The sequence below is a fragment of the Copadichromis virginalis genome, linkage group LG6 (genome assembly GCF_057382275.1).
Source record: "Copadichromis virginalis isolate Kocher_CV1m ecotype Utaka linkage group LG6, C_Virginalis_male_GT1.1, whole genome shotgun sequence".
In the NCBI taxonomy this organism is placed as follows: domain Eukaryota; kingdom Metazoa; phylum Chordata; class Actinopteri; order Cichliformes; family Cichlidae; genus Copadichromis; species Copadichromis virginalis.
Genome location: NC_140623.1, coordinates 890454 through 900205, shown reverse-complemented (window position 1 = coordinate 900205; position 9752 = coordinate 890454). Strand labels below are relative to the sequence as shown.

The following is a 9752-nucleotide window of genomic DNA, read 5'->3' as shown; positions in this document are numbered from 1 at the left end:
CACCGGCAGATAGAGGAGGTGGCTGATATCCAGAAATCCTACCAGTGGCTGGACAAAGCTGGACTGAAAGACAGCACAGAGGCACTAATCATGGCAGCACAAGAACAAGCTCTGAGCACAAGATCCATAGAGGCTGGGGTCTATCACACCAGGCAAGACCCCAGGTGCAGGCTGTGTAAAGATGCCCCAGAGACAATCCAGCACATAACAGCAGGGTGCAAGATGCTAGCAGGCAAGGCATACATGGAACGCCATAACCAAGTAGCTGGCATAGTGTACAGGAACATCTGTGCTGAGTACAACCTGGAAGTCCCGAGGTCAAAATGGGAGATGCCCCCAAGGGTGGTGGAGAATGACCGAGCTAAGATCCTGTGGGACTTCCAGATACAGACGGACAAAATGGTGGTGGCTAACCAACCGGACATAGTGGTGGTAGACAAACAGAAGAAGGCGGCCGTAGTGATTGATGTAGCGGTTCCGAATGACAGCAATATCAGGAAGAAGGAACATGAGAAGCTGGAGAAATACCAAGGGCTCAGAGAAGAGCTCGAGAGGATGTGGAGGGTGAAGGTAACGGTGGTCCCCGTGGTAATCGGAGCACTAGGTGCGGTGACTCCCAAGCTAGGCGAGTGGCTCCAGCAGATCCCGGGAACAACATCGGAAATCTCTGTCCAGAAGAGCGCAGTCCTGGGAACAGCTAAGATACTGTGCAGGACCCTCAAGCTCCCAGGCCTCTGGTAGAGGACCCGAGCTTGAAGGATAAACCGCCCGCAGGGGCGTGCTGGGTGTTTTTTTTTTTTGTATGTATGTATATATATACATATATATGTATGTCTGTATATATATACATATATATGTATGTATGTATATATATACATATATATATATTAGGGGTGCAACGATATTCGTATCGATATTGAACCGTTCGATACAGTGCTTTCGGTTCGGTACGCATATGTATCGAACAATACAACATTTGTAATTTATTTTATCAACTTTCCTTCTGATGATGCTGTCTGTGTGGAGCGCTCAGTGAATCTGCGTTCGACTACTCCGCCTAGGCTGCACTGTCGAGCGCAGATCCACTGAGTGCTCCACACAGACAGCATCGTCAGAAGGAAGAGCGCAGGGCACCTCCCCCACCCTCATTCAGATCTGGCGTTTGGAATTATTTTGGTTTTCATGTGACGTATGACCCTGAAGGTAAGCGAGTCATGGACTAAAGTAAAACAGTATGTTGGATGTGCCATGCAATGCTCAATTACATGGGTGGGAACTAGTGTGTTAGCGCAGTTAGCTCGTTAACGTGTTAGCCGTCTAGCCCCATGCACAGGCGATCGGCGGTAGCTCGTTAACGGAGATTTGCCGTGTTGTGGCGTTAAGGTCATTTCAACGAGATTAACCTGAAAGCACTAGTGGGAACACAACGAATATGACTGCACATTTACGCCGACATCATCCTAGTGCAAAGACAAAAACAACAAGCATGCTACTAACTTTAGCCGAGTCATTTAGACAGCTGTTAGCACATGATTCTCCTTATGCTGCTGAGAATATAGCCCAGAAGAAGCGGATAGTATAGCTTTTATTTTGGAAAGAGACATTTCTCTGTAATAAACTCTCTTTTCCAAAGATGAGTGATTCCTCAATCAGATACAGGGCTTGCAATATCGCTAGCCTGACGTCCTGGGGCTAGCGATTTTTTCAGTCGGGCTACCCTGCCCGTCGGGCTATTGTAGGAAGGGAAAATATATGTCAATGCTTTTGCATTCTTTCAGAAATGTAGCTGGGTAATTATGTTATTGGCATCGGTGAGCCACTGTCAATATGTGACATATTGAAATCGCGTTTGAATTTGCGCTTGTTTTTTTGCTTTCACTTTGCAATTGTGCGAACTGTGTATAGAGAGCGACAGCACTGATCTGTGAGTGATGATAATTTGCGCACCAATTCCTCTGACATCGTCTTATTAATCGTTAGCTTACTATGCAAACATGACAAGTGAAATCTCCCGCAGCAAGCTTAAACATGTGAGAGGTTGATCGCTGAGCTTATGTGAGTGAGTGTGTAAAAGCATTTCAGTTCTGCTGAGCCAAACAAGACAGGTCAGGGTGAAGAAGTGACAGCCAAAGAAAAGCTTACCACAAAACGGAGAAGTTATGACAAATCAGACTATAAGGCAAAAAGAAAGTGCAGCTTTATGGTTTCATGGACAAAATAATTTCTGTGGCTGCAATATGACGAGCTAAATAACCAGGGCTGCACATAAGTGGTCCGCAGGTGCGCATTCGCTGTCAAAATAAAAAACACGCACAAGGGTTAGGGTTAAATTTAAAAACTGTACTTTTGAGTTAAAATATATATTTATAATTTTAATAAATGACAAATTAAAAAGGCATGAACATTTTTTTGTATCGAAAAAATATCGAACCGTGACACCAAAGTATCGAACCGAACCGTGAATTTTGTGTATCGTTGCACCCCTAATATATATATATATATATATCTATATATATATATATATGTATATATGTGTGTATATATATATATATATATATATATATATATATATATGTGTGTGTGTGTGTGTGTGTGTGTGTGTGTGTGTATGTCAGGGTCCCTGTGCCTACCCGGTCGGCTCAGTATGGCTACATATGTTTTTGTATTCTTTTTTTTGTTCCTGCTCTCTCCCTTCCCCCCTTTCCCTCCTCCTTCTGCCTGGGCGGAGCTCACCTGTGGGCTCCTGCCCTTGGCCCACGCACCTATGGCTCATCACGAGTGATCCAGCTCCTTTATAAGATGGCAGCTCTGTGTTTCTCGTCGCTGGACCGTTGCCGACCCTCGTCAGTGTAACCCCAGCTCAATTACTTCTAGAGTGCTTTCACAGCGATTTGTCTTACTATCCCTTCGTGTCTCTGTGTACAGATTCCCTGGACCAACCCCTGTGTTACCCGAGCAAGTGGAGTGTGAAGAGGAGTGGACGGAGTGTGTGTGTGTGACTATCGGCAAGACCTAGAGCCTGCGTGTGAGTCCGTTCAGTCGCAGTGTGACAGTGTATACGTATATGTATATATATATATATACATATACGTATACACGTGTGTGTGTTTGTGTGTGTACCAACAATCCTCCTGGCGGTCTTAACAATCCTATTGATTTGTCGCTTCTCATAGGACAGCTGCAGCTGCCAAACCAAGATGTAAAACTTTGTGTCAGGCTGTTTTCAATGGTGCCACAGTAAAAAATTGTGAGGTGAAGTGTGGAGAGTCCTCCTTTTCAGTGTTTCCTCAGGGAGTGGAGACACTTTTGTGCTCTTTTGATGACTGCTGTTGTGTTAATGGAGAAGGACAGGTCATCAGAAAGGTGTACACCCAGGAACTTAGCACTGCTGACCCTTGTCGCGTGTTCAGAATATTGAGGATGAGAACAAAACAATGATGGTCCAGAAGAGTTTGGGTCAAACAATGATTTTAATGAACACACGCGTGGGGAGATGAACACTACACACAATCAGCATCGATCTCCACCTAACAATACACAAGCAGTTTTTATAACATCAGGGTATTCTTACGCCCCCTCATGCGTCAAAGCAGATACATCACATGCATAAGTTTCAAAACCACAAATGTTCTGTTGACAACTTTTGACACATTTGAAAAGAACATTCTCTCCGTCTCCACGCCAGGTGCTTCCTGTAGATGCTTCTTGCTCTCGCTTATCTCTGGAACATCAGACGCACGTCCTACAACAAACTGTCACTTATGCAGGCACAAAATGCAGCTACAAGCAAAATATGTCTGAACTCTTACCTAGAATATGAGTCTACCTCCTGTGTGTGTGTGTGTCTTGACCTCAAATGCACTCTGTCTCACCTCGCCAACTAAACTCATGACCTTTTACCAGACGGAAGTCACTCTCATATGTGTAATAATCTAACTGAAACTATATATACGGAATATATTGAATAAATGCTTTAATCAAATGCCACTACTCAAAGCTTAATAAAAAGGATATAAACAACTAAAAGATAATAATGAGTAACATGGCATATGTGTCTTGTAAGCATGTAGGCAATCCTTCCATAACTCTAAGTCACTTTGCACAATAGATCGTCTGGACCTAGCGCCGGACGAAGCTTCTGACCTTCAATTAACTGACTGAGCTTCAACTCTTTAAAAAGCACAAACTGCAAGGTGTGTATAAAATGGTTATAACTGCACCTGGAATAAAGGTTAATATGGTGCCTGTATGTTTAAACATCTTAAAGCTATCTGTTATATTGTTAATGCAATGTTAATGCTGTAGATTATACTGTAGCAGTAAAATAACTTGTTCAATTCCACAATTCCCTCTCTTGACCTCTTGACCACAAGAGGTCACCATACGTTGTGTTGTGTCACTCCTCGGCCCACTCAGCTGCTTCCATGTCCATCAATGGCATCATGGACATCGGGGTCACTGCCGAGGGGTCCACTGCCCTCGCTCTGACCCTCTCTAGCCGTCCTCTGGCTCAGGGAATGAGACAACAACCTCAGGTGTTGTCTCATTCCCTGAGGTGGTCAACCAGAACACACTTCTTAATAAGCACTCTGTGTATACAATGATTATAGTTCAGTGCTTTCATCAGTATGCAGAATGCTTCGTAACTTTTTTTCCATATATGGTTAGATGTACTGATGTGCTTGTGTCATGTGCGTTAGATGTGAGTTGTCATGTGTCCATCTCCTTTCTCGGCTCGTGTATTGTTTTCTGCCATCTTCCAGTGCGGATAGCGTGATGAGCAGAGCCGTTGCCAGTAGTAAGACGCCAGTTTCCACCTGAGAACACTTCATGCTTGAGGTTGGTCACACCCAAATGCATCAGTGAGCCTAAAGTTGGTCAGTGGCTGGAGAGAATGAGAGTGCTAGCTGAGCTCAATCAGCACTCCTCCCTCACCACTGAACCCACTGACACCGGTGAGATACTCCTTACACTTGTGAATCTCTAGTGGTCTGTGTCATGGTCCTGGGTCGTGCGACCCAGTGTTTTGTGTTTAGTCTATTTTGATGTTTATTGTTTGTTAGGTTCATTAAGTTATTCCAGCTCATTTGTAATTATATTACCCTTGTATTAAGCCTCCCTTGCCCTTCATGTGTTTATGTCTGTGTATCTTGTGTTGTCAAGTTCATGCTGTCACTTCTGTCATCTTCCCCTGTACTCCGTATCCCTGGTTCGTGCGTCTACCTGTCATGAGTCATGTGTGCGTGGTTATGTTTAGTTCATGTCATGTCTAATCTCCATGTTTCCTGTTTTACTTTGAAAGTCTGTATTCAATGTCAGTGTATTTAGTTTCACCTCTCCTGTCCTGTTGTTAGGTTCATGTGTGTCAGCTGTGCTCCCATGTGTGGCCACTTCCCCTGATCATCCCTCATGTGTATTTAGTCTCGGTGTTTCATGCAGTCTGTGTCGCGTCGTCTGTGTTCCCACCCTCCATGTTGTCACAGCCAGTCTTTTGTATTCATAGTTATGATTTCCTGTGTCTTCATAGTTTATCCTGGTATCACTTTCCCAGTTTAGTTATAGTTTAGTTTTGTCACTGCGCTTCTGCCTTGTTTGCACTCCTTGTCTTCAGCCACAATAAAGGCTCGCTTTTTGTTCAACTCAGTTTTGTGTCCACGCCTGTGTCTGCACCTGAGTCCTCCACACACTCTCCACACGGTCTGCCACTGCGACCGTGACAGTCTGGGCTTCAAGCTCCACTTCCTTGCAGTGACTCTGATGAATCCAAAATGGTCTCTCTGCAATTCTACAGGCTTGAGCAACCTTAAGCTTAACCTCACATCATAACTGACTAAGGTGCCTCTTCGTATTAATATTATGTCATTATTAATGTTATTATCTTTTTATATAACAGCAATGGGACATTACAATATTTTATTAGTATATTACAATATACTACTATACTACTAATATACAATAGTCTATTATAATATTTTATTTATATTTCATTTTGTATCCAGCAAGGGCTTCGGGTGATCTGCAATTTCACCCTTTCTCAAGCTGGAGACATTTTCCTTTTCACATAAATCACTTCATTGTCATGGAACTCCCTGAGTTATTCCTCAACTTCAAGCTTTAAGTGTGTTAACTTCACACTATTCTAATACTTATGAAAGTAGCAAGCTGATTTTCATTGCATATGTTTGTGTTCTTAGCCAGGTTTAATCAATGTCTGTGCATTAATCTTCATGAGCTCTCTTAAGGTTAATGCATTTTCTGTTTGTGTGTGTGATTTTGTATATGTTGCTTTTGCAGTGTTTCAGACTCCTTCACAATTTTCCCACTTAATCAGACAGTTTTCTCTTCCCCAAGGTTGCTAACCTAAATTTTGATTTCCCACCTTAAATAACAGCATTCCTTGTCTTCAGCCAGGAGTGAGAGCTCTCATGTCAGAATTAGTGACACCAGTGATGTTCACCTATAAATTTCTTCCGACCGCTGCATGTGGAAAATTGGTCCAGGTCTGCTTTGCGCCTGAAAATAACAAAACTGAGACATTTTCATTATTATCATCAGTGCTTAACCAACCCACTTCTCTCCCACCCGCCAGAAATAACAATTCATGTCATGTATATAAGTGTAATCGTGTCTTCATTGCATTTATGTTATGTGTTCATATTAATGTTGAGTGTAAGCTGTTTCTTCATTGCATATGTATTTTATAATAAGGTTTAATTCATGCATCTTTACACTGAGCTGTGGATTCAAACTGTCTCACTTCTGATTCTTTCCAAAAAATAATTTCACATGTAACAATTTGTGTATGTGTGTTTTCTATTCATTAATGTAATTGTTAGTTAGTTCCTCTCATTATTTTTACCTTCTTCTTTTTTTTTTTTTTTACCTCTTTGTTGTGATGTGGTGGACAATTCTAAACCTCCACGAATTCAGTCACCATTGTCAATCCAGTCATATCCTGTACTCTCTCACTCGAACTCGTCCGGGCTTGACCTCTCACTCACATGGCAAATCTGAAAATCAGTGTCCGGTGCTTTCCAACAGTTATTTATCCCACTGTTCTTACCAACCTGTAATTCACAGTGCATGTTGCATCACGTGCTTCCTTACATGCTGCTGCTGGAGTCGTCAGTGTAATAGTTCAGTTGCACTGTCTTTTTGCCTGCTGTTAATTATTCAAGTGCACGGTGTTCTGTCTGTCTTCATCGGGAGATTGTCTGTCCTTTAAGCTTCTTCTCAGGATTGGGACAGAATGAGAGGTCAAGCTGTAAAAAATTTTAAGCCAAAGACTGGCCTGTTTTCATCGCAATTCTGTTAATCTATCCTTTTGCGCTGTACTCATGTTTTCAGGTTGAGAAGAGTCCACCTGTACTGACACACTAAAACATGTGATTAATATCCTTTTTTATTACTTTTTCTTAAAACAATCCTTCTAAGTCTTTCTCCCTGGTCTCACACTACACACATCAGCCAGTTTCCTTTTATGGGCATGCAAAGTTCCTGTCAGACACACTACTTCCTGTCACACACACAGCCACACAGACTCATATTTTCTGTTTCTCTCCTTCCTGTTTCTTCAGGATAATCAAACTCTTATTTTTTGTATTTACAGTCTATAAACCCTCTGTAATTCTGCTAAGTCTTGATCTAAAAACAATGCACCCTTATTTCACACACACACACACACACTTTTAAATATACTAAGTTCTTTGTTGAATGTTGCCATTGTGTTTCTTAAATTTGTACAGTCTTAGTTCAAGCAGTAGGCTCAAAGCCATTCCTTTGATCCTGACCACCTCTCCAACCACTCTGTGCTGGGGGAGGTTTTATTGTAGATACATCCTATCTGAAAGATCTGTTTCTTTTGATGTAAGCTTCCTGGGTTTACGACCCTTTGGTCAGCAGGAGGTCTGACACACACACACACACACACACGCACACACATTCTTACAGAAGTTCACACATATACATAAAATACTTTGTCTTAGAACCAAGGGGGCGTGGCTTTGTTCTGACGTGTTTTGTGTGAACTGTCTCTCAATAAAAGGTAGCAGGAGGAGGTCAGATCTGGGGGTCATTTTCGTGGTGGACACAGACGAGGCCTCCCTTGCGCAAATAATCGATCGATCGACTGTCTTGTTTTCTTCATGATGAATAAGTCTCTAGAATTAGCGGGGCTTGTGGAAACACAGACCCAACATTCATCACAGTCTTCAGCGTACTTAGCAGATCTCTTTCAGACCTCAGGACAATTAACAGTTTTTGTTGTTTGTTTTTCCACACATATCACCATTCTTTAGGTCAGTTTTGTAGCATCATCCACACAATAGTTTCCTCAGCATTTTGCATCCTTCCCTAAACTTCGCCGTCCCACACACACTTTTCTCTCAGACTTCCTCTGTTCACACACTCTGCTATGAACCCGTGTAGTGTGATTATTATTTATTTATTATTTAGTACGACTCGCACAGAATCATTCAAACCCAGTACTCACAACATTCACACACTTAGAATCCCTCAAAATATACTTTCCTTCAGAATCAGAAAGAGCAAGTGAAAGAAAAACAATTGAAACCTCTAATAATTCTCACATCACACACAAAAATGGAAAAAATAAAACACACCAGCATTTATTGCTGAAGAGAGGTTACTATTGAAAGGAATATATTGATCTTAGGTATGTACATTGCACTCAGTATACAGGATGGGCCATTTATATGGATACACCATAATAAAATGGGAATGGTTGGTGATATTAAAGTCCTGTTTATGGCACATTAGTATATGTGAGGGGGCAAACTCCTCAAGATGGGTGGTGACCATGGTGGCCATTTAGAAGTCGGCCATCTTGGATACAACTTTTGTTTCTTCAATAGGAAGAGGGCCATGTGACACATCACACTTATTGGTAATGTCACAAGAAAAACAATGGTGTGCTTGGATTCAACGTAACTTTATTCTTGATGTAGATAGCATCAGCCAGCAGCACAGGCCCTACTGTGCTGTAGATGGCCTCTAGCAACAGAAGCACAGGCCCTGGTGTAATGTAGTTTTTTTTTTTTAATTAATCCTTTATTTATCCAGGTAACAAATCTCATTGAGATTAAAAATCTCATTTCCCAGAGAGACCTGGCATCATGGCAACAAAAGTCACATACCACATTGGTATATAACATTTAAAACGAATACAATATCCCATACAAACATGTGTAAAATATACAATAACAATAATAGCCTCTACCAACAGCAGCTCAGTCCCTTGTGTACTGTAGATGGATTCAGCCTGCAGCACAGGCCATGGTTTACTGCAGATGGCATCAGCTAACAGATCAGGCCCTGGTGTGCTTTGGACGTCATCTGCCTGCAGCACAGGCCCTGGTTTGCTTTTGATGTCATCAACCAGCAGCACAGGCCCTGGTGTAATGTAGCTTTCCTCAGCCATCAACACAGTCCCTGATGTAATGAAGATGGCCTAAGTAAGCAGCACAGGCCTTGATGTTGTGTAGATGAACTCAGCTTGCAGGACAGGCCCTGGTGTACTGTAGATGGCCTCAGCCAGCACCACAGACCCTGGTGTAATGTAGATGGCCTCAGCCAGCAGCACAGGCCCTGGTGTACTGTAGATGGCCTTAGCTAGCAGCACAGGCACTGCTATGATGTTGATTGCCTAAGACAGCAGAACAAGCCCTGTTGCAATGTTGAACACCTTAGCTAGTAGCACAGGCCCTGATGTGCCGTTAATGGTATCAGTCATC

The 9752-nt window shown here is 42.4% G+C and overlaps 1 long non-coding RNA gene across 1 annotated transcript; it reads left to right on the top strand.

Moving 5' to 3' along the window:
* The first annotated feature begins 2617 nt into the window (after nucleotides 1-2617).
* On the top strand, nucleotides 2618-5639 carry LOC146706857 (uncharacterized). The gene is made up of 2 exons (XR_014920710.1): nucleotides 2618-2843; nucleotides 2926-5639. It is a non-coding gene; the product is annotated as an uncharacterized LOC146706857 (long non-coding RNA).
* Nucleotides 5640-9752: the final 4113 nt, after the last annotated feature.